The following is a 27,882-nucleotide window of genomic DNA, read 5'->3' on the forward strand; positions in this document are numbered from 1 at the left end:
TATGGTTGCCAGCTCAGTGTTTTTAAGGGGTGGCATGGCTCAGTGTTTCTCCTGGTCAGAACTTCAAGCCCTTCTGCTTAGCTGTGTGATGCTCTGTCAGTATGCCAGCTTCAAAAGCAAAAGGTCAGATAAGCCAACCATTTCATTTACCCATGGGTACCCAAAACCTTCTCTGTAGCATTATCTGCTCTCTTGAGTGCCTTACCAGATTGTCAGGAGCTTTTAGGATTGCTTCTCGGATGATTGTTACCCCTGGGTGTGGAAATAATCACCAAAATTAAAGAAGGAAATCAATGGCATTTAGCCTCTCTCATACACCAAAGCGACAGTCACAAAGCAGAAGGAACTGGGTCATAAGGACAGAAAAGAGGCTAATTAAATAGTCTGGAGTAACAGTGCGACCACTATGAGCAGAAAAATAAACACTAGGGGTCAGGATGCCCTTCCTCTTTTATCTTTTTCATTTTCCTCTTTTATTAATGAGCATTCAAACTAGAGCTCATGTTCCCACAAATTAAGTAACAGCCCAAAGGTTGATATTTGAACACAACTTGGAAAAAAAAATGACACACCCCACTCCTGCACCAGTCTAAATTGTCACTGTAACATCAGCTATTTCAGGCTTTAATCCTCACTGAGAACCAGATGTTTTGGGGAGAGATATTGGTACCTTAATTTAAGTGAAAAGTGTTAGGAGAAAAAAAAAAACTTTGGGAGTTATCTGCCTTGTAGTTTTGTTTCCAAATAGACATACTATGGTGGGCATATTGTATTCCAAATAATAAGTGTTCCAATAATAGTCTTTGATTTAGTCTCATTGACTACCAGCTAAAGAACTCTTGGATTTCTCTCTTCTTCCTTCCTTTATTCTTTCACACATCAATGGGGAAGGAAATCTTTTCTTTGACTTTCACATGCATTTGCCAAGGCCCTCTGAAAATCTTTCATACGAACTGTACCATCAGGTGTGTCCAGCCATTGAGAGGAGGCTTAGGGTTGGGGGGTGAACAGGGAGATGGGCTGTCCATGAACAAACCATGTGGCTAATGTGAAGGCTTCATCACATGTCAAAGAAGAGGGTATATAACTGAAGGGATGTGGTGAGCAGACTTTAAATGTCAGGCTGAAGTGCTGGAACTTTATTCTGTCGGTAACACGAAACTACTAGAAATTTTATTACGTGAATAAAATATTGTCATTTATTGCATAAATGACGTATCTAGGAGAATATTCATGACTAGCATTTATTGAGCACTATGGCTAGACAATGTTTCTACGCACTTCACATGCTTACATGTGATTTAGTCCTCACAACGATCCTATAAAGTAGGTAGAACCTTTACTATTCCTACCTTAGAGAAGAGGAAAATGAGATACAGATAGATTAAAGAACTTGCCCACCGTCACACAGCTAGTATGTGGCAGAGCCAGGATTTCAATCCCATGCAGTCTGCCTCCAGTGTTCTTCAGAACAGCCAAACAATAAGGCAGAGTAGCTAAAAGACTCTGACGCAGGCAGAACTGTAGCTAGTCTATATGGAGCCTTTGTACAAAGGCAGGAAAGACACCACCAGTGGATAGCCTCACTAAAGGTGTTGGTAAGCAGAAGGCATGGTGCCTTTGCAGGAGTTTTAAAAGGTGACCTTTCCTGTGGGCAGACACACCCCATACCCCGTCTGTGGCTTAGCTTACGGAGCAAAAAAAGGCTAGATTCAGCCCTCATCTGTTGCCATCACACCAACTTGTGAACATTTTATTTTCAATTGAATTGCTGAAATATAGTAAACCTTCATGTCCTTCAACTATCAGCAAAGTAAGCTCTATGCTACAAAGCCTTGTTTCAAAGATGAATGTTTACGAATATTTGAGTGTGTGCGCGTGTGTGTGTGTGTGTGTGTGCGCGCAAAGGAAAGAAAGAGCCAAAGTTCCACATTTGGGTTAATGCCAGAACAAGATCAAAGAACAGCCACAAAATCTTGGAGTTGAGTATCCAAGTCTCTAGTGAAATCTTTCAGGAATTCACAAAAATCTTCTTCAAAGATAAGGGTCATCAAAGGTCATCAGAAATTCTACTGGGGATTCAAACTCATCTTTTTCAGTCACATTGCTAATGATTTTAATTAGGAAAAGAGGAGTGATCCAGAAGACTTCCATAGAGTAAGTAACATTAGGTCATGCTAGAATTTGCCTGCTAATCTAGATAATTTAGATACATGTAGACCACATACAGAAATGCATGTGCTTTTCCAAAAGAACCCAGATTAGCATTGCTTTTCTACCCTTGCCAGATTTGCAGACTTGTTCCTAGTTGTGAGGTCAACCCAGCCTACCTTTTGTCCCAATACCAGAGAAAATGCATGAAAATTACCTAAATCCAAAGATCAAGATGCAAGATCAAGTCAGCCATAATACCTACTGCTTAGTCATTCTGCCCCACCCCCCCCCCCCCTTCTCTTGACCAATCATTTTCTAAATCTGTGGCCCAGTACTTTGGCCCCCAGTTTCTCAGGTCCTCCTCCAGTACTTCTGGGGCCTCCAGCCAAACCTCCTGAACATGCAACCCTGCTGGCCTTGATGAGATAGCAGTAAAGACCACTCTTGTTCTTTCCCACCTGCATCCACTTTCCTTCACAAATCTGGTTGGGGAAAACAGAATCTTCTTCCACTTCATAATCTTTGGTTGTATCTGAATTCTTTAGTCTGAGTTCTAGAAGTCACTTTACATCTAAAACTCTCTGCTTTCTTTAAAACCCTAGACTTTGAGCAGAAATAATTACCTAGATCTACCTGAGGCTGGGTCATAAACTGGCTAAAATTTTAAGTTACCGTGTGCCCAAATAATTCATTCCTTAGAATACAGAAGGGCCAGATTCCCGGAATCTCCTGAGAAACCAAAGTTCAAGTTGACTGTATTACTGTAGTCCAGATAAGAAAGCCACAATGCTTTAAAGAACAAGTTCTTACCCTTGCAAGCTCATGAATGGACTTCAGGGGCTATATGAGCTTTCTGGGATATTATATAATATACAAATGTGTATGTGTGCATGTGTGTATATATATATATATATATATATATATATATATATATATGTACCCTTTTCTAAGGAGGTGGACCATAGGTGTCATCAAAATTTCAAAGGAGTAAGTGTGCCACAAAACATTAAGGTACATTGGCCCATCAACCATATCCTTTTCAGATAGCCAGTGCTCCTAGCTGTAGATCTTTGCCTATATAGAGAAGCTAAAATACTTTGCACATTTATTTTCTTTCTTTCTCTTAATTTGTAGTTTGTAATGCTAAAAAATACTTTAAAGTATCAACACATTCCAAATCACCATTGTTGATGGCCTTGACACGTATTCCTAAATGTGATTTTGAAAAGCTCAAAAATTATTTCAATTCTGTAAATGCTTTCAAAGTCTGATAGTATTAATCTACTAGTGAAATTACCATGAGAAAAATATTTAGATACATATATGCACACATAATGAACTAATGACTTAAAAATTGAGAATAATTCTAAATGGCTTTTCTACAATATTGCGGTTTCATATCAGATTATATTAGATTCCATTCATAAACTATACAGTGGGACATCATTATCATACAAGACAGCAAGACAGGACCATCACCTGTACCTGGGGCTAATCCCACCAGGTCTTTATGCCCTGAGTTTGATATATTTGAATCCAGATGATCCACTGTTATTATGTCACAGGTCTTCCTTAACATGATTTCAGAAAATCCTTCCATTCCTTCAAAAATAATTCATTCTGGTATAGATAATGTCAATACGTTAAGCACACAGAGAGGCACTATTTATTCTATTAAATTGGAAAGGTTATTGGTCATGCAAACCCAGTCAAATCTCAACTTTATCTGACTTTACCATTCCACTGGGGTTACCTAAATCACATTCAATCACAACAAATACAAGCTTTTTGACAGCAAAACTATTCCTCAACCAGTACTGCATAATTGAGTCTTTTTCCAACAAGATTGACTGGGGTTAGGATATTAATTGTCAAATCTTCTGAGAATCTCTCTCTCTCTCTCTCTCGCTCTCGCTCTCGCTCTCGCTCTCTCCCTGTCTCTTGGAAATGGATTATTTTATTTGCCAGTTAGCCAATCATAAGTTGATAAAGTGGGACAAAATTGTTCAAAATTAAAACACATTTTTTGAAAACATAATTCAGTTAGTCATACCATTTAGTGTAAGTAAAACCACTAAATATATTTCCAATATCTATTAAGGAATTGAACATGTAGTTCAATCTTACAAGTGTGTAGCCAAGGATGAGGTATATAAATTTCACAAACGTATTCACCAATTCTGAATGCCTTTGTGCTAAGAATGTGATAGTTATTGGAAGGGTGAAAGTGAACACTAGCTCACCTTTGCCTTTAGCTAAATCACAATCCACTCATATCACACTTGAGAGAAATGAATTAGCAAAGCCAGATTTGGGTACGAGACACCTCCTGTATTCATTTTCTACCATTGCTGCAACAAATCACATAATGCATAAAACAACACAAATTGATTACCTTATAGTTCTGTAGGTCAAAAATCTAAAATGAGTCCCACTGGGTTAAAATCTGTGTTAGCAGAGTTGTGTTCCTTTCCAGATGCTCTAAGAGAGAATTCATTCCCTTTAGGGGAAAATCTGCTTCCTTGTCTTCTCCAGCTTCTGGAGGCCACCTGCATTCCTAGGCTTGTGGCCTTTTCATCTATCTTCAAAGCCAGCAATAATGGGTCAATTTCTTCTCCCATCACATCACTCTAACCTCCTTCTCTGTCTCCCTCTTTCACTTTTAAAGATCTTTTTGATTACATGTGAATCTAATGGAGAATCACCTGGAGAATCTAATACAATCTCCCTCTTTTAAAGTCAGCTGATTAATCATCTTAATTCCATTTGCAACTTTAATTCATTTTCATGATGTAAAGTAACATAGTCACAGGTTGTGAGGATTAGGACATGGCCATCTTTGGGAGTCATCATTCTGCCTGCTATATCTCCTAAAGGTAGTCATGTATTCTGATGTTTCTATCTGTTCCTCAAAAGGAGACATAATTGTTTTTGCTTAAACCACACCCCCTAAAAGAACTACATGCTTCATCACCTCAGAACCAATACCCTGGATAAGGTGACCATAATTATTTAATTTTCAACCTGATTTTTTATTTCAGAATGTGTTGGAATCAAAAATAACTTTGGAGGAAGAAGAGAAACTGATCATTTAGAAGCAGAGGAAGGTATATTTTCATAAAGCATAAAACAGACGACCATTTCCAAATACACAAACCCCAAAAGAACAAGTTAATTTGTTGTAACTTATGCTTCAAACAAATCAGTTGGGGCACCTAGGTGGCTCGGTTGGTTAACAGCCTGACTTCAGCTCAGGTCATGATCTCACAGCTGGTGAATTCAAGCCCCATGTTGGTCTCTGTGCTGACAGCTCAGAGCCTGGAGCCTGCTTCAAATTCCATGTCTCCGTCTCTTCCCCTCCCCCTCTCTCCCTCTCTTTCTCCCTCTCCCTCAAAAATAAACATTAAAAAATTAGAAAATAAATAAATAAGTCAATGGGTGTTACGAGTAAAAGGCAAGTTATCATGATTTGGGATTGTATCATATGGTTATGATGTAAATACATAGCAAGCATGTGCAGAGCCAGGCTAGAAGATTTATTTAGCAACTACTTTATTTTAACTGCATTAGGTGATCTTTTCAGGTAGGGTCACTATTTACAGTTTTTTTCTTACCAATTAGAGATGGTCACTCAAGAAGTGCATTTTGCTCAAATGAGCAGGCCATATAAAGTGTGATTGATTTCCTACAAGAACTCCTACCAGAGCAGAGGCTATACAGGAAGAAGGACTGTTCAGGAAAGACCTATTGAGGGAAAACACTTTTCCTGTGAACTATTTTCCCATCATATAATAATCACAGATGCATTCTGTTAGGGAAAAAAAAATGGCTCCTCAATGTGAGAAGATTGTACCTAAGCATGCAGCAAGTCTTTTAAAATTATATATTTGAAGGGAAAAATATATAACTTTCATTAAACATTAATACCAACACTCAAGCCTTAACCACAACTATTTGTTACACTAAAAATAAGAAAACCAAAATGCTGAAAGTGGAAAATATAGTCCTGAACCTTTGGCCACATTATCCACCTGATTCATTTTTATTTCCATTAAAAAGACAGGATTCCCTAATGTTTATCAATTTCTAAATTTTTCACAAAACCTAAGACCATCTCAATGTTCTGTGGTGATTATATTTTTTAAACTTTTTCTAGTCACTAAGTCTACGAACCATTTTCCAGATTCATTCACTTCCTGATAACTCTACAGCTAGTATGTGAGGACTCCTTTCTTAAAACATTTACACACACACACACACACACACACACACACACACACACTACACACGGTAACTCCATTCACGTCTTGCCTTGCAGAAAAAAAAAAAAGAAAAGAAAAAAAGAACACAAGGCTTGGAATGAACCAACACTGGAGTCATTAAATAAACACAGAATCTCCAACATTAAAAATGCTCTATGATCTGAGTTACTGCCTAAACTCCCTCATAGAACATTCTAAAGGAGAGACAACATCAAGGTTGTTTTCCAATAAATACTTAATTCTCTATGGAGAGCTATGTAAACTTCTACCTCTATATGTGTCTAGTATGCAATGGCTTGAACTTACACATTGTGATATTTTTAGCAAAAGTGAAATTTTCATGATTTTGTTGGGACCATAAATCCCCAGAAAACTTAAAGAACCACTACCATAACTGCAGACTAGAAGATTCTCATGTGCATAAGGACTCTATAATAGGCATCCAACACAAAGCCTGATGCACTGTGCCCTTGTTGATCTTGCCATTCCCACAAATTTATTGGCTTGTTTATTTCACTGAGCTATTTAGCTTAATGATCGATCACATCCTCATCAGGGACTTTGAACATATCCAAAGGATGTGAGTTGAGTTAGGAAGTGCTGATCGCTGATTGTGGCTGAAGCTTGTGTGTAGATTTGAAGGTGCCTGGTCATCCAGACCATAACACAAAGGAGAAATTCTCCTCAAGGAGTTCAAGTAACTCCAAATTCTATTCATTCAGTGTTCTCCCACACAGTAAATAATTCGTCATAAGATTGACCAGAATTCATTAAGCAATAACATTTTTTCTTCCATGTTGTCCTCCTAATATGAAAATATTACTTGTAATCATAGAGCATAAATTAATAAGTGACTTTACTGGTAGCTGGGATAAATTTTTCTTAGACTAGCAGGCTCCCTAATATAATTCTCTTTACAGACTGGTGGTTAAGTATTTAAAAAAAAAAAAAAAAGCCAGCTATGGTCAGATGGGGATGTGACCCTGGAACAAAGTGAGGCCAATTGGCTTGCAAGAGAACTCGTATCAAAAAGTATTTTGAGTGGCACCTGGGTGGCTCAGTCTGTTAAGCGTCCAACTTCGGCTCAGGTCATGATCTCACGGTTCATGAGTTAGAGCTCTGCATGGGGCTCTGTGCTGACAGCTCAGAGCTTGCAGCCTGCTTCAGATTCTTGTGTCTCCCTCTCTCTGCTCCTCGCCTGTTCACACTCTATCTCTGTCTCTGTCTGTCTCAAAAATAAATAAACCTTTAAAAAAAAAAAACAAGTATTTTGATTAAGCTCAGGGAAAGGAAATTCTTTAAAGGGACATAATTCACCCGAGTTAAAGGTGAACATTATCTTTGGGTCACTTTGCTCAGGAATATACAGCAGAGAATCACTCTAAGCAGAATAAAAGCTCCTTTCCTGACTCAGAGCCCTGCAGCAATGCCATCTGTGAATGGCTGCCAAGCCAGGAGCGTGCTAGAAAGGCATTTCTCAAACACACACACAGAGAAACACCCAAGGTATGCTGTGATCACCACACAAACCAGTTGTGAGCAGATATGGGCCTGTGAAACAAAGTGCAATTTCTCCAAAGAAATGCTCTGATCCAAACGGCCTCCTGGAAAGTATAAAATACAGTTAAATCTTGAATCGGTGTTACATTATTCACAATTCATAGTCAATCTCTACCCTGCCCCCTTTCCCAAGAACTTCGTTCTAAATGACAATTTCAGTTTGGATTTTAATATTCCTTCCAGTGGACTTTTCCCTGCTGGAATTTAAATGATTAAAAGCAAACAGACCCACAGTCATTAGCCCTCATCCTTCTGGCGGCATTTTGTGCTGTCGGTATGTTTATTTTTCTGAAATCAATGGAATAGACCCCGTAACATTCTGATTTTCTCTCTGCCTTGAAAAAGAAAACTAATGTATGTTCCTCACACATAAATTAGATACTGATCTTGGAATATGCAGCTGTTAGAAAACTACACATCAACTAAACCAACTTGTTCACGAGAAAAGTGGTAAAAGAAAACTGTTTCTTAGATTTGCCGTTAGTGCTTCCTTAACCGACCAATTTAATTGATAGGAAACAACGCTAACCGTAACTAGCTGGGGGGTGGGGAGAGTTTTATACCCCAGCTTCAAAAATTTACAGAACTTACAATCTTTGATTTAAGGTTTTTCCCCGAAACTGGTTTTATCCTGAACATCTGCAATATTAGTTTCTCCTTTCATTGTGTAAAAATCTACTCATTCTTTTATAATCCACAGAGAATTCCTATTCCTTCTTTGCACACACTGGCCCAAATATAATTCTTTCCCTTCTCATCATCTCAAAAACAAAATAAAACAAAAACCTCATGGCAAACCTATTTAATTGCAGCTCAGAGGAGAATATGGAAAAAAATTAAAATCTAAATCATATACATAGTGGAAAAAGACATTATAAATCTAAAGCAAATTAATAATGTCAAAATGTTTGTTCTTTAGAACTGATGCACTTTGTAAAATTGAGAGAGTATCAGAATATATGGTTTGACTCTAAAGGAAGTAAAATATTCTGATATATGGTGCACACATTTCTAAAACATATTTCTCAAGAGAATTCATGAAAACTGATGTTTCATTTTCCTTACAGTACATTCTGAACCAAGTTTCCTCATAAAAGGAGAGCACCATACTTTCAGAATGAAAAGCAAGACGTTTTCTTTGTTTCATTTCCCTCTCCAACCACAGAAAATATAAAGCATTGACTAAATTGTTACTGCCTATTCCCTCGAAAGGGAAAAAAATGGAAGAATTATGCTTTTAAGCAAGGCAAAAAAAAAAAAAAACCTCAAGTTAATTTCAGAGATTTTTCTGTGACTCGGGCCTCAGTGTTCAAAAGTAGCATTTCAGTGAGTTGCCTGGTGACTTTTCCCTTTATGCCTTCCTTAAAACACCAAAGTCCTCCTAGAAATAAAGCTGAGAGCAGCATCCCTAGTCCTTTTCAGAGATTTCCTGAAACAGACTGCTTGAGGCCAGATTCCAAACCTAGCTCAGTGCTTCCCAAACCTGGTTGCGTATCAGTATCATCTGGGGAGCTTTTAAAAAATGCAGATGCCCTGGGCACACCCCCTAGTGATTCTTATTCAATATAACTGGTGGAGGCCCAGGAATATGAATTTTTTAACACATCCCAAATGATTCTGATTTGGCTTGGAAAAACCATCAACAATACTAGATAAATGCTACTCCACTTATTGACGGAGTGGCCATGTTGATACTAACGCATTACATCAACACCTATAGCCTCCCTCTTTGATAACAATCAGTTGATAAGGTTCCAATAAGCCATACTCATTTACATTCGCGCCTTTGTAAAAACTGTTGTGGGAAAAAAAACATGAGAGAGACATCAGATGTTTTGTGATATTCTCTGGATTTCAAGATAGTATACAATCTTTTCCAAAGAGAACTTTTGAACTCTTATGTTATCTGACTTTTTTTTAACATTTTATTTATTTTTAAATTTTTTTAACATTTATTTATTTATTAGAGACAGAGAGAGACAGAGAATGAGCAGGGGAGGGGCAGAGAGAGAGGGAGACACAGAATCCGAAGCAGGCTCCAGGTTCTGAGGCATCAGCACAGAGCCTGATGCGGGGCTTGAACTCACGAACCCCGAGATCATGACCTGAGCCGAAGTCAGACACTTAACTGACTGAGCCACCCAGGTGCCCCACATTATCTGACTTTTAAAAGGCTACTCCATAAAAATGAATAGCATAGATCTGATCTTAATGACTTCATTCTTCCCCAGCCATCCGTCAATCCTCCACATCATCCGAGGTTTTGTTTGGGGTCTAGAGCTCAACCTAAACTTGTTCTATGGCCTTATCCAAAGATTATGAGAATAAATAACGTTTTCCATGATATGACCTAACATTGGGCTTACTGAATTTAAATGTGCCAATCTAAAATGAAATCCAAAACTTTAAAGTAAACAAAATGCTACCTGTTATCCAACAACATTGAATACGTCCAAACTTTCAACTGGCGTAGTAGAAAGATTTTGGCTGCTAAGGAATGAATCCTGGCCTTCCTGCTCCACATCTTTCATGTCATTTTTGGTAGGCTTCTGAATTTTTAAGCCACAGCTCCTTTATCTGCATAATAGGAATAATGAAGTCAGCCTTCCAGTGTTATTCTGAAGATTAAATGGGACAATGTGTGGAAACTGCTATGTTCATAATAAATGCTCAACAATTATGAAGAGTCAGGCTTTGGTACTGGAAAGCCTTGAGCTTTTATTTCAGTTCTACCTCTTGTGCATTAGGGAATCCCTTAAATATTCTAAGTCTCAATTGTATCCCTTATAAATGGACGTAATAATAGTACCTGCTCCGTATGATGACAGCAAAGGACAATACACATAGAGCATCTCATGTATTCCTCCAGGTTGCTGGCCCTTCGTAGGCATCATTAAATGGCAGTGATTTATTTTTACTTTCTTCCTCGACTTGCCCTCTGAAGATTTAGGAAGAAGTTTGCAGAAATGAAGACGATCTCAACTCTTTCACAGGTGAGGGCACTGAGGTCAAAGAGGCTAGGTGATTCCCTTCAGGTCATACGGCTGGTTAGTGCCAGAGCTGGGTCTCTAACTCCGAGTCCAGTATTGTCCTTACTATGGCAATACTTCTCTTACCTCCCTCAATGGAGAAGAATGCTATTTGTGACGAACCCAAATCACTGAGAAAACCATTACTTCATTACTCTCACGGCTAGAGAGTTCAGTTTTACTTGTCGGTTAAAATAAAAGCAACCAGATCACTGTTTGTTATAAAGTACTACTATTAAGGGCATCTGGGTGGCTCAGTCAGTTAAGGGTCCGACTTCAGCTCAGGTCATAATCTCACAGCTTGTGAGTTTGAGTCCCGCATTGGGCTCTGTGCTGACAGCTCGGAGCCCAGAGCCTGCTTCGGATTCTGTGTCTCCCTCTCTCTCTGGCCCTCCCCCACTCACTCTCTCTCTCTCTCTCCCTCAAAAATAAATAAACATTAAAAAATTAAATTAAAACAATTTTAAAAAATTAAATAAAATACTACTATCCAAACGTAATAACGTAACTCCAACGCCAAAGAATGACCAAATCTGGTTAAGAATCAGAAAGAGGTATTGTTGTTTTTTTTTTTCCCAAATGCATATGAACGTGGACTCTGAGATGTCCTGCTCATTCTTGGGTTATTGGTTGTATCTAAACAGAAAACACACTCTCCTCATCTACCAACCACTGGAACACAAATCCCAGGAAGCACAGTCAGTACTCTCAGGGTGATCGATGACAGATGTACAGTCAGGAGGCACTCACTATGCTCTGAGCAGAGGAAAGGTCCACAGAGACACGGGCCAAGAAAAGCTGCACATAAAACTTGAAAAGAGGGCCATGCATCTTCGGGAGTCCCTTTGGACGTCTTCTTTCACCAACGGAGGACTGCAACCTAAGTGGTTTTTGGCCACAGCAGAAAGCAACAAAAGGCCGCATGGCTGATTTTTCTTAAATGAAAAAAGAGGGGGTTATGCTATTTAAATTGCACGGTCCAGATGGTGTTTTCCATCCTTCATGCTCTTTTGGTTATGGCCATGTCTTGCCTATGGCTTTTGTGGCAGGACGCACTCACCAGTCAGCAATTTCACCACTGCTTGGGTCCAAATGAGCTATGGAGAAAGAAATTAGGGTGAGTGGAGAGGCCACAGCTGGGAGACATCAGCCACACTCAACAGGCCTCTCCTGCATACGTAAACAGAGCAGACCGAGGGAACGAGGGTGGAGAAACAAAATACTGAGGTTTACAGGGTAGTACTTGGGGCCTGCAGAATACAACTAGCCACATGACATGTGCCTACAGGTTCTCACCCAATTGCTGAAAATCCCTGAGTGTCTCTGAAAAGGTGGCTATTCAATTCCTCAGCCGAAACGTTCAAACGCTTTTCGATACCACAAAATATTTTTTCATGCACTTAAACTGTTCCTTAAATACCTAACTGAAAAGAGAGAAGCATTTAGTAAGTTCACTCTCGTGCAGGAAAGTGTCTCCTTTAATAATGGACTGTGTTAGCTGGATATGGAGTTCCTGCTGTGGTTTTAAATCTCTATCTTCACTGCAGTTCCCAGTTGAAAAATTCGGGGAATCAAAATGCACGTGGACCACTATCCTACCCTGTTTATTAGAAGAAACATTAAGGAATGTAACGTGTCTTTCATAGCATATTGCATTTGCACCTGAACTGTAAAAGGAAACTAATGCCTTTAGCGATGGATTATGGCTTTTTAAGTACCACTTTCCTTGCATAATACCGCAATAAAAAAAGAAAACATCCAAATGAGATATCAGCATTTTTTTTTTCCTACAGAGTGAAGGAAAAAAAAAAAATTTTAACTCCATAGTTGTGGTTCGTGTTCAGCCACCTGCTAGTATAACACGAAACTGTTTCTTTTTCACTTTGGCCAAAAGCAAAGGGTCACACTTCCCTTTCTCATTTGCTTTCCTCTAACGTCACAAAGAATGAGTATTAACTCAGCCTCCTCCGAAAATGAACAATAATGTGTGAATAAGAAACTCTTCACCACAATTCTGCTAGCCCACGATGCTTTTATGATGTGTTACCTAATCGGGTCCTCCCCAGGAAAGAACATGAAATTTAAATCGTGGCTTACATCAACAGCAAACGCTAATAAGCTCTGTGCAGTGTTCGCCGTGACATTTTTTTAGAATCTACCATTCCTGCAAATACTGGGCAGAGCTTCTAAAACTCAGTTAATTATGGGGTTTGCTTTTTAATCATTTTCTTCGATGCTATTGAAATTATTTAAAAAAAAAAAAAAGAAAAGAAATCCAATCTCATTTGCTTCTAGTTGGAATATGCTGGTTTTCTCGAAGACCAAATGTACTGAGACATAAAATTGCTCATACCCTTGGAAGCAGAACTTCTATGTCTGGAAATGTATTCTAAATCAGAGATTCAAACAAAGATTTCTGCAACTTTTTAATGTCACAGTGACACATAAGAAACAGGGTCACTGTCCGCAAGTAGAAAAAGGATCAAATCAATTATGGGATAGGACGGTTGGAAGGACATCGATCAATATTAGAAAATACAGCGAGACAATGTTAGGTTTTTCAAATGATACGTGCTATTTATAAACTTGATCCCCATGTTTTAAGTACATGTTTATTTGCGTTTATATGTACATGATGATTTACATCTATATATACAAAGAGGATGAAAGAATGGAAAGAAAAACCATTATTTTTATTTTCTACTTCAACATTGTCTGTGATTCCCAATTTTTTTTACAATGAACACAGATTGATGTTAAAATGAGAAAAAAAAATAAATGTAAAAAAGTATATTATAAATTTCAAAATTGGATATCCTGAAGAATTTTAAAATCATACATCTTGGAACTGAAAGAAATCCCATCTGGCCTAGTCTTTTATTAAAAAAAACTCAGATGAGGCCCAGAGATCTTAACTGATTTGTCTAAGGAAATAGTTGAAAGATTCTACCTGTTTTTAATTGAAAAACAGTGCCATTAACTTATAAGAAAGACTGACTGTGCAGGGCACCTGGGTGGCTCAGTGGGTTAAAAGCGTCTGACTTCAGCTCAGATCAAGATATCATGGTTTGTGGGTTCGAGCCCCACGTCAGGCTCTGTGCTGACAGCTCAGAGCCTGGAGCCTGCTTCCAACTCTCTGTCTCCCTCTCTCTCTGCCCCTCCCCTGCTTGTTCTCTCTCTCTCTCTCTCTCTCTCAAAAATAAACATTAAAAAAAAAATTTTTCAGAAAGACTGAATGTGCTACTTCAAAGACCTGTATCCACCCACCATCAACTTGCAGGTTTCTTCTAATATCAAGGACAAGTGCTAAGATTTGAGATGAGTGATAAAATCCACAGCATCTGAACTGGGTGAACCCCAGAGATCACCTAGTGCAGCATTTCCACACCACGTTCAATGGAATGACTGGTTCAGCGATGGTTTCAAGGAGCCTTCTCAGGGGAACAAGGACACTGAGCACGTACAGCTACTTCCACTAGCACAATGCCAAGGTCAGTTGTTTTAAATGATGCGTCTTAATTTAGAGTCCTCTAAAAAAACAAAATGTAGGTGCAGGTATTTTGTTTGGGAGATCAGCCCAGGAAATGCTGCGAGGGAAATGAAGATGAAAATGAGTAAGACGATGGAAATTAATAGAGGTGTGTTGGTGTGGGCGTTACCACTGTGGAAAAATGAGGATCCTTTTGGCCGGGGACCCTCAGAGGTTGAGGAACATGCCTTAAAATTGGGTCACTGTAGATGGTAAAGCTAAATTATTTTTTTAAGTTTGTTTATTTTTTTGAGAGACAGAGAAAGTGAGCAGGGGAGGGGCAGAGAGAGGGAGAGAGAGAAAATCCCAAGCAGCTCCGCACTGTCGGCCCAGAGCCCAATGTAGGGCCTGAAGTTACAAGCCATGGGATCATGACCTGACCCAAAGACAGATGCTTAACTGACCTAGCCACCCAGGCGTCCCTAAAGCTAGACTATTTGTCCACTAACTCTTGTTCCACACTGATTGCTGATCCATCCTGGAAGGTTAACTCACCAGGTCTTGCCTCCCCACCCGGCTGAGCACTCCTCTGGAAACTGTCCTGGGTTGAGGGATGCAGGTGGACCATGAAAGAGTTCACTTAAACTCATGAGGTCATGGGGAGGACATAGGCTTAGAGGCAGGTTAGACCTGAGGGTGAAACATGGCCACCTACACAACTTGGGACAGGATATTAAATCTACACGAAAATCAAGTTTTTTTGTTGAAAAAGGAACAGCATTGTAAATGAACATTTTCATTAGGTTTTCATTCCCTTCCAACCTCCTTAGAATATCAAGCAATTTTCTATTGTGCCAGGTCACTAAGCAGGGCTGCTAAGAGCAGCAGTCTACTGTTCCTACCATTTGAATCGGGCACAAAATGTGAATTTTAAACTATGCTCTATCACTTGCCATGTATGGTATTCCAACCATGAGCACTCATTTATCTTTTATCATAATTACCACTTATGCTAATTGGATGGGTGCCTGTACCATTCGGGAATATTTTAGATGAATAATATCTGTGTTATAGGGGTGCCTGGGTGGCTCAGTTGGTTAAGCGTCCAACTTCGGCTCAGGTCATGATCTCACAGTCCATGAGTTTGAGCCCCGCGTCAGGCTCTGTGCTGACAGCTCAGAGCCTGGAGCCTCCTTCAGATTCTGTGTCTCCCTCTCTCTCTCTGCCCCTCCCCTGCTCATTCTCTGTCTCTCTCTGTCTAAAAAATAAAAACATTAAAAAATTTTTAAAAAATAATATCTGTTATAATGAAACTGTGAGTGAATATTAGAACTTTGAAATTTCATAATCACAATTAACACTACACTGGCTAGTGCTTAATATGTACTAAGCAACCTTTACAGTGGACTTAACACAGTTTATCTCAAGAAAGATCAATAATAATATTTGCAAGGTGCTATTGATAAGTTTATTTTACTGACGAGAGAAGTTTGAACTGAAAGAAGGTCAGTATCTTGGCCATGATTGTGTAATGCAGATGCAACATAACCAAAGCCCCAACCTAGATCGAATGAATCTAGAAATAGTGCAATAACTACGCTCCATTCCTTTCCACTTTATTGGTACTTGGACAGACTGCATGCATGCAAGTGAACTCAATCTACCAACCCCCTAATCACCAATGGGCTAAGGCAGTGTTCTAAAAATCAATAGTGGCTTAACAGAAATGACCAACATTCTACTTTAACAGGGCACCACTAGGGGCGCCTGGGTGGCTCAGTCGGTTAAGTTCTGACCCTCGATTTTGACTCAGGTCATCATCTCTGGGTTTGTGAGGTCAAGGGTTCATGAGATTGAGCCCCATGTTGGGCTCTGCACTGACAGATTGTCTCTCCTTCTCTCTCTGTCTTCCTCCCTCTTGGCCCCTCCACTGCTCGTGCTCCTTCTCTCTCAAAATAAATAAATAAACATCAAAAAATAAAATAAAATAAAAAACAGAGCACCACCATATGCCATTCAAGTTTGTCATTCCCAGTCTTATTTTGGTTCCTTGGAGCCAGACAGATCTGGGTTCAAATTCTAGTCCAGCCCTTCATATCTGTGTAATGTCACACAAATGGCTCTGCTCCCACGTGGCTTAGTTCCCCAAAATGCTCAATTTACGGAGCTGGCAGAATACAAAAATTAATAAATACGCATTTGAAGTGTCTCAGAAATAGCACATGCCCATAAAAGCATAGAGAGAAATTACTACTTCCCAAAATCACTGTGTGTCTGTTGACTTATTAGAATGCTCTGGACTCCAAGACTAGTATCATAAATGTCCCATTACTCAAAGTACATGAAAATGTCACTACTGTACTAATTAGGCATCTCTGTTGTTATGGCCAGTTTTCACAGCTAAAATGTTGTGCTTAGTTTTCACACTAAGTTAAAACCGGTCCAAAATCCCTGAATAAGCATCAATTTTTAGATTTATGTGGAATATCTATTTATCTATAGACAGAGAACAAGTAGTTGTACATACATACGCAATCTACCAACCCCCAAAATATATATATATGCATGTATTTAATATGTATAAATAAAATAATTTACTCTTGCCTTACATAGGCTGCTAAAGAAAACATGCAATTTTACCACTCCCAAAACATAATGAATTTATGAACTCATCTTGGTGAATGGATGATGTGGTAGTAGCAAAGAGTTAAGAGTCAAAAGAGGGTGGAGGAAATAAAATTAAGAAATGAAAAGCTATTCTGAAAATGCTGTGATTGCCCATCAGTGAAGTCATTTTGGAAAAATAGCCTATGGGTAAAATTGTAAACACCATATGTTTTTGAATATTGAAGCGTTGTCTAAGAAAATTACTGAAAATAGAAAAACCTGAATCCCAAGATTACTTTGCATTGGCAGATACATCCATAATATTAATACCCGTTTCCTTTAACACCTTGCTGTTTCTGCAAATGGTTATCTATACTAACTAAAATGAAAGCCACAAAGAATTTATGTCTTTATTGAACTTTATAAATTCCATACTTATTGGAAAAGAATGAGCTTCCAGCAAAAAAAAAAAAAAAAAAAAAGCTTGTATTTAATCCAAAGCTGTGTTTTTGGTGTTTCTGTCATTAACACACTGTGACCTTTCTGTGTCTGAGATTTCTCACAGAAACCCAAGCAAAATGGTGCTGTTTGTCCTCTAAATTTATTCCAAAAGAAGTTATAAGTGGGATTAGATATTGTAAAATAAAAACCATTGTGCATCTATAAGTAGATCATATTTTACATTTTTAGTGTCCTCAGTGACTCTTTGTTTTTCAGACTCTTGAGAAGAAATATAGACAACATCACAGATGGATGCAAGCTTCAGTATCATTTTGCATAGGTAGTATTTTGTCATAGTAGCAAACCTAACGGACTAGGTCTAAAGGCGGTAGAAAGGGGATGCCTGGCATGATCCACACTAGTGTTTGATTAGATAGATATAACGTTCGTAGTAAAGCATGTCCTAAAGCTACTTTCTGGGGAAACACCAAAAGAAACAATATGGACTCCAAAAGGCATTTTCTCACAGTGTTAGTGTATACATCAGTCAACCATCACATGGTTTGGGAATGGTATAAATTTTCACCCGTCGATTTCAGCAAGTGTATCAGTCTTAATGCTTTCAGCTGTTGAGCAACACATTTATCAAACTCATTCACATGCAATTTAATGAGTTTATAAAAGTGCTTAACAAAAGGTGGTTTAACACTAGTTAATACAGACTCGCATGAACAATCATTTCCTTTGAGTGCCTATTAATTGGACAAACAGAGCTCAACAAATAAAAGTGCTGTGTGATGTGGGCAAATCCTTCAACCACTCTGGTGTGCAGCACCTTCAGGCAGAGTGTGTGGACTGCTCGATTTGTAGTGCCCTCCTAACCCTAACGCATTATGAACTGTCATTTTATGTATCTCTTTTCATAGATTAAGCTCAATTTGAGGGTAGAATCGTACTGAATGAGAAAGTTAAAACATGGTGGAATGTTTTTTGGAAAGTTTTGGAAATGTTTTCTTTCTGGATTATTTCCATTCTTCCTCTCATACTTGCTCACTTACATATTTACCTAACCAGGCAAAAAATAAGTCCATTTTCCTTTAACAATTAATTTATGTATGACATATTTTTACATTTTTTAATTATATTTCTATTTATATCTCTCCACTCCACTAAAAAGTAATCTCTCTGAGGGGCGCCTGGGTGGCCCAGTTGGTTAAGTGCTGACTTTGGCTCAGGTCGTGATCTCACAGCTCGTGAGTTCGAGCCCCATGTCGGGCTCCGTGCTGACAGCTCAGAGCCTAGAACCTACCTCAGATCCTGTGTCTCCTCTCTCTCTCTCTCAAAAGTAAAATAAACATTAAATTTTTTTTTAAAAAGCGACCTCTTTGAGAACAAGATCCATGCCTATTTCTTTTTTTATGTTCTTATTGTACTTAGCAAAGTGATTTATTCATAAGATGCGTCCATTAAACATTTTTAAGGAAATAAACGTTGTCTGAGAATATCAGTTTAGTGAGAGCTCGGACGTCTGCCTCTCCCAGCCGCTGTCACGCTCACTAAGGCTGTGTATAAGAAATAATCTGAAATCCAGACTGGAGACTTTCTCCACTGTTGCCTTTTTTCCATTGCTCTAAGCTATTTCAGAAATCATCTGCTCTTGCTCTCTACCCTCTTGGCTTTGAGAATTGGTTTACACTCCTTGTTTTGTTCCATTTGGCTTTGGCACCTCTTCCCACACTGTTTACCTTGCGTACTGACCTTGGAAACCCCTAAGATTTGCCTCTGCTAATTGTCTCCGCCTCCTTTGGCTCCAAATTCCAAATCGTTGCCCAGACCAGGCCTCTGAGACACCACCTGCCCCATCTTGTGGAAAGGAGTTCATATTTGATTTCCTTGGATAAAATCCATCTTATCAGGTTCATCCAAATATCCTAGTTGTTTGTAATGGGCCTTTGAAACCCAGACAGCAATGATAGGAGGTTTCTAGCTGTGAGGGTGAAGAGACCATTCATTCACTGGGTCCCAGTAACAAGTGCCTATGTTGAAATAAAGCAGTGAGGAAAGGATGCGCTTCTTAATAGGATGTATAAAGAACATGGAAAAATAGTTAAGAATTAAGGAAGCTAAAATATAACTAAATTATAGAGCCTAGGAGATCAAAGAACTCCAGAGCTTTAAATAAATAAAAGATCTAATGAAAACCTTCACTCAACATAAATCTGCCTTATAAAATATTTCTGATACATGATCATTCAGACTCTATTTTAATATTCCCAGAAATAAAGAGCTAAATAAGGCAATAGCTTACAAATTCTGCATTGAATGGAAATCTGCATTCAGTAATTTGCCCCCGTGTTTGTCCCTATGCAGCCCTTTGAAACCACCCCCCACCCCCCCACACACACAAATTCCTTTCTTTTCCAAGTGATAACTCTTCAAATATTGTAAGATGGCCATGACAGCCTCCACTACCACCATCTTTGTGCGTGTGATTGTGTACTATATCCATGCGGAGAGCTCATCATAAGAGCTTTCTTACCCTGCCTCAGTAAGCAAGTACTTTACACATCTTATCTCTTATCATAACTTACGAAGTGATTGTTATTTTCACTCTGGGTTCATGTTTCACTTTGCAGAGCATGATTTCTACCATACACTAATAATGTGGCCTTTAAGCTGAATTTTAAAATGAGGAAGATGATACCTACTTCATACATTTGTTGCAAGGCGGACATGAATCAAAGTTTATTGTAGAACGAAGTGAGGTCAAGGTTGGAAAGCACAGGATTCTCCGCAAACTGAGACTGTCCTTAAGCATCAGCAGTAACCGCTTTCAAGCCAGGCATCTTCAGTCTGATATTTGTGCAACTGGCTTCAAATCCTTCTATAATTATAAAAAATTAGACACCGCCAGTGTAAAAACTGAAACAGAAAGAAGTAGAACTAAGAGACGCCACACAGTAGAACAAAGAGCACTTGCTGCGTATCTGCTGAATCTTTCATTTGCATAGAATTTTAATTGTTTATATAGATGAAGATCATCCAGTGGTGTTCTGGGTTTTTAACATTAATATACGGGCGTCTTACCGTGTCATTGGAAACTATCTCTTCATAAGTTCCATGTTGATGGATGCATGATCAAGTGAATGTGTCATGACTCTAGTAACTTGAGTTCCTCATTCGGAAATTTACTTATTTTAAAGACTTCACTATTATAAACAACTATGTAACAAACCTGTCTATCCATAAATATTACTGTTTTTAATGTTTACTGGAATACAGCTCAGATATTTTTTAAAAGAGACAATCTTGATAAATATATTTCAGTTGATACTGTTAGCCAAAATGCAAGGTTTCAAACATATCTTATAGTTTATCCCCTATATTTATGCCATATATATAATATCTATATATTATCCCATAACGACTCAATGGGTCCAATGTTTTAATGTCTTTTTCACAGTCCTGCAACTTCTACAAATATGATGTGTCTGCCTAAGTCTTCATTCAAATTAGTCATGTGAACTCCCAGGAAGAAGTATCTAGGATAGACACTTTTGACAGGTCACTGGAGACACCACTCCAGTTTGACATTGGTTCATTAATCAAAACTGGGAATATTTTTTCTTTTTTTTTAATTTTTTCTTTTTAATGTTTATTTTTGACAGAAAGAGAGAGACAGAGCATGAACAGGGGAGGGGCAGAGAGAGAGGGAGACACAGAAGCCGGCTCCAGGCTCCGAGCTGTCAGCACAGAGCCTGACGCAGGGCTTGAACTCATGAACCTTGAGATCATGACCTGAGCTGAAGTCAGACGCTCAACCGACCGAGCCACCCAGGCGCCCCGTAACTGGGAACATTTTTCAAATAGCTAAAAGTTTACTAACTGTACTATCAAGTAGTCCACGTGTCTCTGTATCATCAACAAGATGGTAAAATTTCTTCCAAAATATGCTATCACAAAGTAGATGCATCTTATATGTATTCAAATAAATACATGGAATTTGAAACCACATGTCAAATTTTAGAGGTAAACCATTTTAAAATAGCTATCAGTAGCTATTATGAATTAACAATCAGGTCTATCTCATTTCAACTGCCTAGACATTTATTCATACAATATTTAGAGTACTTGTTACGGACCTTGCTCTATGACCCATGTATGTATTCAATAGAAAAAAAAAAAAAACAGTAACGCTGCTTAGAAAATCAGGTTTACTGTTGTAAAAATAAAAGCACAGGGGCACCTGGGTGGCTCAGTTGGTGAAGCGTCCAACTTCAGCCTAGGTCATGATGTTGCCGTCTGTGGGTTTGTGCCCTGCATGGGGCTCTGTGCTGACAGCTCAGAGCCTGGAGCCTGCTTTGGATTCTGTATCTCCCTCTCTCTCTGCCCCTCCCCTGTTCACGCTCTGTCTCTCTCTGTCTGTCAAAAATGAATAAACATTAAAAAAAAATTTAAAAAGCATAGACAATTATTATTAGATAATTTGTTTCTTAAATATAAAGGCATGGGTGGTTGCATGGATGGCTGGATGGATGGACGGACGGGTGGATGGATGCGATATAATATCTAAAATGTTTGCAACATCTTAAAGCTTTTAAGGTCAATAGTACATTGTCCTGCATCCACTGAACTTTACTTGTGGGCTGACAGGCAGGTCTTATCGAAGTACATGTTTGCTAAAAGAATCAGTTCTCCTCTGTTAGGCCTAAATACTATATAATGGTAGCATTGTTTTGTTCCACTGCTTAATAACTGAAATGTTTCAATGGATACATTGTATTCTGCAAATATGATTCTTCACACAATAAAAATAATTTCAAGATATTAGATTTTAGATATTAGTTTATCACTAAAATATTATTTATTCAAAGCGCTGCCTTACAAATGAGCTTTAAAAGAATTACTCGTTTTTTTCTTGTGATGGATAAAATAAGGGTGACAACATTAAACAACCTCTCCGCACTACCCAGAAGACTCCATCCAATGTCATTCTGGGTTTTTGTCATAACTTAAAGGGAAACTTTTATAATATCTAGAGCCCATGATGTCCTGCAAATAATGAAGAAGGATGTTCCAAATTCCTTACAGCAGAAAACCATTTAGACGACACCAAACTTGTTTCCAAATGGAACAGCCATCTACAGAAAGAAAAGTTATGGCATTACCTTATTAATCTGAAGAGACTTGGGAGAAGCTTCTGCCGGCAGCTCCTGCCATTGTCGCTACTGAAAACCTAGCTGGTGTCAGTATCATATCCTCCAGGAACACGGGCCACGGAGCTGGGCTGACGTTTGCTGCTGCTGCTGCTGCTGGAGCCACTCCTGTTGTTGGCGGCTTTGCTCCCCGGAAGCTTCGTGCACCGTATCTGCGCAGCCCTCCTGGAGTTGCGTCTTCTGGTGCTTACCGATCCCAGGGCCGACCACCAGCCTCTCACAGAGATGTCTTACGTTAACCTGCTCACCATCATTCTGGGTAGCACAGACTCTCCTCTGTGCTTTGTGGGCATTGCCATCCCGGGCCACAATAAGGGAGCTCACTCAGCGGGTCTGAGGTGGTAAATACAGGCCTAGGGAAGTTCTGAGCATGCGTGGCGCCGCCACCCTGTGAACTCCTGCAGGAGGCCACACCTCATCTCTCCTTCCGTGGAGATCCTGCTTCCAGAAGATTGGAAAGGAAGAGGGGCCGCTGCTGAAAAGGCTGTAACAAGGAGGAATTTGAAGGTGGGTGGACTGCTTTAGCTGCTGAGCTCACTGCTACTCAACCTGAGGGAGGAGCCTGGTCCTGAGTTGTGCAAGTGTCCTCTGTCCCTATTCAGTCGTTCCCTACTGTGGACTGGAGCACTTAGCCAACCACTGAGGTCTGGTTTGCAGCTCCCTCTGCTCAGGCCGCTGAATGGATAGGAACAACCAATCACTGAGTGGCCTTAAGCTGTTCTTCCACAGGCTCTAAAACAGGAAATGGAAATCAGGTTGACAAAAATGCAAGTTTCAAAAAAAGTATTAAAGGGGATCTTTCTTAGCTTTCCAACATTTGAAAACACAGCCTCTTTATCCAGCATGTTACAGGAGCTACGCAGTTTTTCTGATCTCTATTTCGAACTTATTCGTCTTTATTTTAATTCTTCTTTAGTTCGTTATCTCAAAGTTAAGGTTTCTTATAATTTGTCTCCAACACAGGATACCATGAAAAGTATATTGAAGGGGAGAGAGGTAATTTGGTTTGAATAATCACTGTTAAAGGTACTACCTCAATTTTTTTAAGTATATTAAAATGAGAAAATAGTTGAAACCCACTGGACAACCATTGAGGTGTTACCTACAGGTTCTGTTTGTATGACCAGGAGACTGTAAGTTTATGCAGAACAAAGGCAGAATCTTTACCTGTCATTTTCTTCCACTGGAACAATGTCTTTGTTGTCCATGACAGGGTAAATGAGCATTTATACCCAGTAAAGAAACCGTATATGAGGAAAAGAAGTAGTTAAGGTAGGAAACCAACACGTATTGAGCTCCTCCTATGTGCCAACTGGCATTGCTTTAACTCTCACAAAAACTACAACGCGGTATATTAGATGCTCAGAGGAGCCGAGTCATTTTCCCTGGGCCTCATAGGTAGTAAGTGACACAGCCCCGTTCTGACTTCAGATTTCAAGCTCTCTCTCATTAACCATGCTGCCTCTCAGCTACCAGGTGGTCTTTCATGAAGAAAGTAAAAACCTGTTGAGAAGATATTATGAAACATCTTAAGACATTTAAAAATATTTAGTATTTTTATTTATTTATATATTTTATATTTATTTATCTTTTTTAATATATATAGAAGACACAATTATTCCCATATCACTGTGATTAAAATAAACAATATTAATCTCCACATTTTTATGCTTTCAAGCTTTAAGTTGCCTCTCTTGGAACCCCTGATGGCATGTAGACACATGACATTGAGTTTCTTTTCATAACCGAACAGTTTCCTTTTATAGTCATAATACACTATATATTAGCGTAGCATCACAGGATTATCAAGGTTGCTAAGCAGCCCTTCTCCATGGTCTGAGAAACTCTAGATCTTTATTTCTGTAGCACAGGATTAGGAGGAAAATATCAACTCCAAATGTCAAGGTAATTGAATCATAGCAATATCCAGAATCCTAAGCAAACCAACCCCTCTTAAATCAGAGCTATGACAGCATCAAGAATGAAAAATGCAGATTATTTTTGACACTCCTTTTCTTCATTGTAATCATTCTCCTTGCTTTGCTTTGCCTCTTCTTGTTTATTTATCAAATATTTATTGTGCATTTATTATGTCCCTGGCATTTTGCTGGGACCTTTGCCAACTTCTGGTGAGAGAGAGTAGTGAAAATTAAATATTAGAAAAGAGTGTGTTATCTAATGCTTTGATGAAATTCCCCAGTCATGCTGAAAAAAAAAAAAAATCTCATCGGGAACAAATAGAAAAAGAAGTTCCAGAACAAAATTAAAAAATAATAATGATAGACAGATAGATAGATATTGACCTTATACCGAAAAGGGAAACTAAGTTTAGGACTTGTCAATTAAACATGGGATGAGCAACATCAAAATATCTGCTATTCTCATCAAGCATCATTCTTGAAATTTTGACTGATTTCAAGAAGATATAAATCAGAAATAAGAGATGTTACTATTAGAAAATACAAGGCAAAATGATGATAATTTGCAATGACTAGAACCCCACACATAAGAGAATCAACACAAAAATGTTAGAATTAATAAGATAAATAAAATAACCAAATATAAGATCTTTGTTTCAGCTATTTTGGAAATTTTACACGTACAAAAAAGTTGAAATAGTAATATAATGACCATCTGCATTTTTTAAACCAAGATTAATCAATTGTTAAAAGTTGTTGCCACATTTGCTTTTTATCTCATTTTATCCATACATCTATGTTTATATATTTTCCCTCTCCCTCTCTCTCTCTCTCTCTTTAATTTTTTTTTTTTTTTTTGCTAAGGCCTTTAAGAGAAAGTTAACAAACATTTCAATACTTCATTCCTAAAACTTCAGCACGTATACAAGCATTTTTTAAAAGTGGATATCTTCACACATATAAGCAGTAACTAGTTAGAACTATAGTGAAAGAGATATCATTTGCAATAACAACAAAAAATTAATGACCTTATTGAGAAATATGTTGGATCCAAATATCCAAATGAGGAAAAGTATTTTAAAAATTTGCTGAGCTATATAAAAGACAAACTACAGTTCTGGATAAAAGACAACATACAATAAAATTCCCATTTTTCCCAAATTAATTCATATGTGCACATCACACAAAATCCAAACAGAATTGTATTGCCATATTTTTAAAACCTTAACAAAATCTTTCTAAAATTGATCTGAAAAACATCAGGCAAAAACCAAAAATATAGTTTTGAAAATAAATAAGGAAAGAAGACTAATCCTATACTTAGGCTTCCTAGTGAACCAGGGACCATACCTACTGGCATTAGAGCAAAAGTCAAGCCCCATTTTATCACTTCAACTTCTTTGACCTTGAAGAGGTGATTAGCTTCTTGGATTTTTGAGTTCCTCATCTACAAAGTAGACACAAAAACATTTATCATGCAGGGTTACGTGAGGATCCCAAACAGCCCTCTTGAAGAAAGCAGTACAATGTCCAGGCGATGACCAAAAAAAGTCCGTATATGTTTTAGAGGTATTTTTCAGCTCTTCTGGGATTACACACTAGGACTACTTTGGATCTCAAATAAATTTCAGTTCTATGTAAAGTTGGGATGTTATAAAATATACATATATGCTACAAAATTTAAATATTAAAAAATAAGGAAAGAAAAGCCAACCATAAAAAAAGGAAATGTAAAATAACATTTAACAAATCTCCAGGGCAGAAGCTTTTTACCTTTAGGATGATACAATAAATTATAAAATTTATGCTCAGAAAAAAATTTTGGAAGAAAACATATCCAGGTATTAGCAATTGTTGTCTTTGGGTGGTGGAACTATGAATAATCTTTTCCTTTATTCAGCTTTTCTGCATTTTCCAAGAGCTGAAAGAAGCATATATTAATTTTATGATAAAAATATTTTTCTTTAAAAAAAATTTTTTTTTCAACGTTTATTTATTTTTGGGACAGAGAGAGACAGAGCATGAACGGGGGAGGGGCAGAGAGAGAGGGAGACACAGAATCGGAAACAGGCTCCAGGCTCTGGGCCATCAGCCCAGAGCCCGACGCGGGGCTCGAACTCACAGACCGCAAGATCGTGACCTGGCCGAAGTCGGAGGCTCAACCGACTGCGCCACCCAGGCGCCCCGATAAAAATATTTTTCAAAAAATCAAAATGAAATAACCACAGTACACTGAAGGCAAGAGTGAATGTTACCAGAAACGTGGTTTGTTTTGTTTTGTTGTGTTGTGTTGTGTTTTTTGTTTTTGTTTTTTTTAAGGCTTCAAAGGTAAAGAAGCACCAAACACTTCCGAGGTGACCAAAGAGTCAGAAAAGGCTTCACAAGAGAAAGTATATCTAAGCTAATTCAAAAAATGAATAAGAAATGGACAGAAGGAAGGAGCTACCACACCTCATGGAAGGGTAAAGATAAAAGATAGACTAGAGGATGATAGCTATATTGGCTACGGCAAGGGGTTTTTACTTCCCTCTACAGGCAGAAAGAAGCAATATATTCATCACTGGGTACTAGGGTGGATGAGTGGATGGGTCGACGGATGGATGAGTAATTTGATTGAAATTAAGGATTTTAAGCTGGTGAGAAATAGGGGAAGAATGCAGATAGCTGTAGGAAGTATGCCATGGTAAGGCTTATGAAGAGATCATTAGGAGACTATTTTGCAGGGAATAAATGGTGAAGCCTGCTTTGTGAAAGAGAATCCAGCTAGGAAGTTAAGTCAGCTCATCTGCACATCATCTGCTTTCTCTGTTCAGTACTTAGGCGATGTGTGGCATAAGGAGAGAAAGAATGAGAAAGTGGATGTACAGAGAGGCAGCCAGAAAGGAAAGAAGACAGACAAGATAGGAAAGACAAAGTGGCAGAGAAAAGAGAGAAGAGAGACAATGAAAGAGAAGAAAAGAGGGGCAAGAAAGAAATGGGTGGGGAAAATACAGAGGGCAAAAATACATGGAAATATTTTTCTGGGTAATGAGAAAAGAGGAAGAATTTTTCAGGTATCATAACTAAAACAGCACATACTCCCATAAAGCAGCAGCAATTGTTCATTTATGGTTATTTCTATTATTTGTGCTTAATTCCCATTAAGATGGGACTCCTGATGTTTCCATTTCTTTTGCTTCTATGGAGTGGACCAGCCAGTACATCGATTTCCCAAATATGATCAAT

The 27,882-nt window shown here is 38.4% G+C and overlaps 1 long non-coding RNA gene across 1 annotated transcript in view; it reads right to left on the reverse strand.

Annotated features, from left to right (window-relative positions):
• LOC121041467 (uncharacterized) overlaps positions 1–27,882 on the reverse strand; it is a 90,886-nt gene that overhangs the window by 31,592 nt on the left and 31,412 nt on the right. Inside the window, exons 2-3 of the long non-coding RNA XR_005795751.1 lie at positions 22,691–23,470; positions 20,231–20,444 (exon numbers count right to left, since the gene is read on the reverse strand). This is a non-coding gene — a long non-coding RNA (uncharacterized LOC121041467). The remainder of the gene's footprint in view (positions 1–20,230; positions 20,445–22,690; positions 23,471–27,882) is intronic.

Source organism: Herpailurus yagouaroundi, unplaced genomic scaffold (assembly GCF_014898765.1).
Source record: "Herpailurus yagouaroundi ecotype Mexico unplaced genomic scaffold, PumYag 184, whole genome shotgun sequence".
Taxonomy (NCBI): domain Eukaryota; kingdom Metazoa; phylum Chordata; class Mammalia; order Carnivora; family Felidae; genus Herpailurus; species Herpailurus yagouaroundi.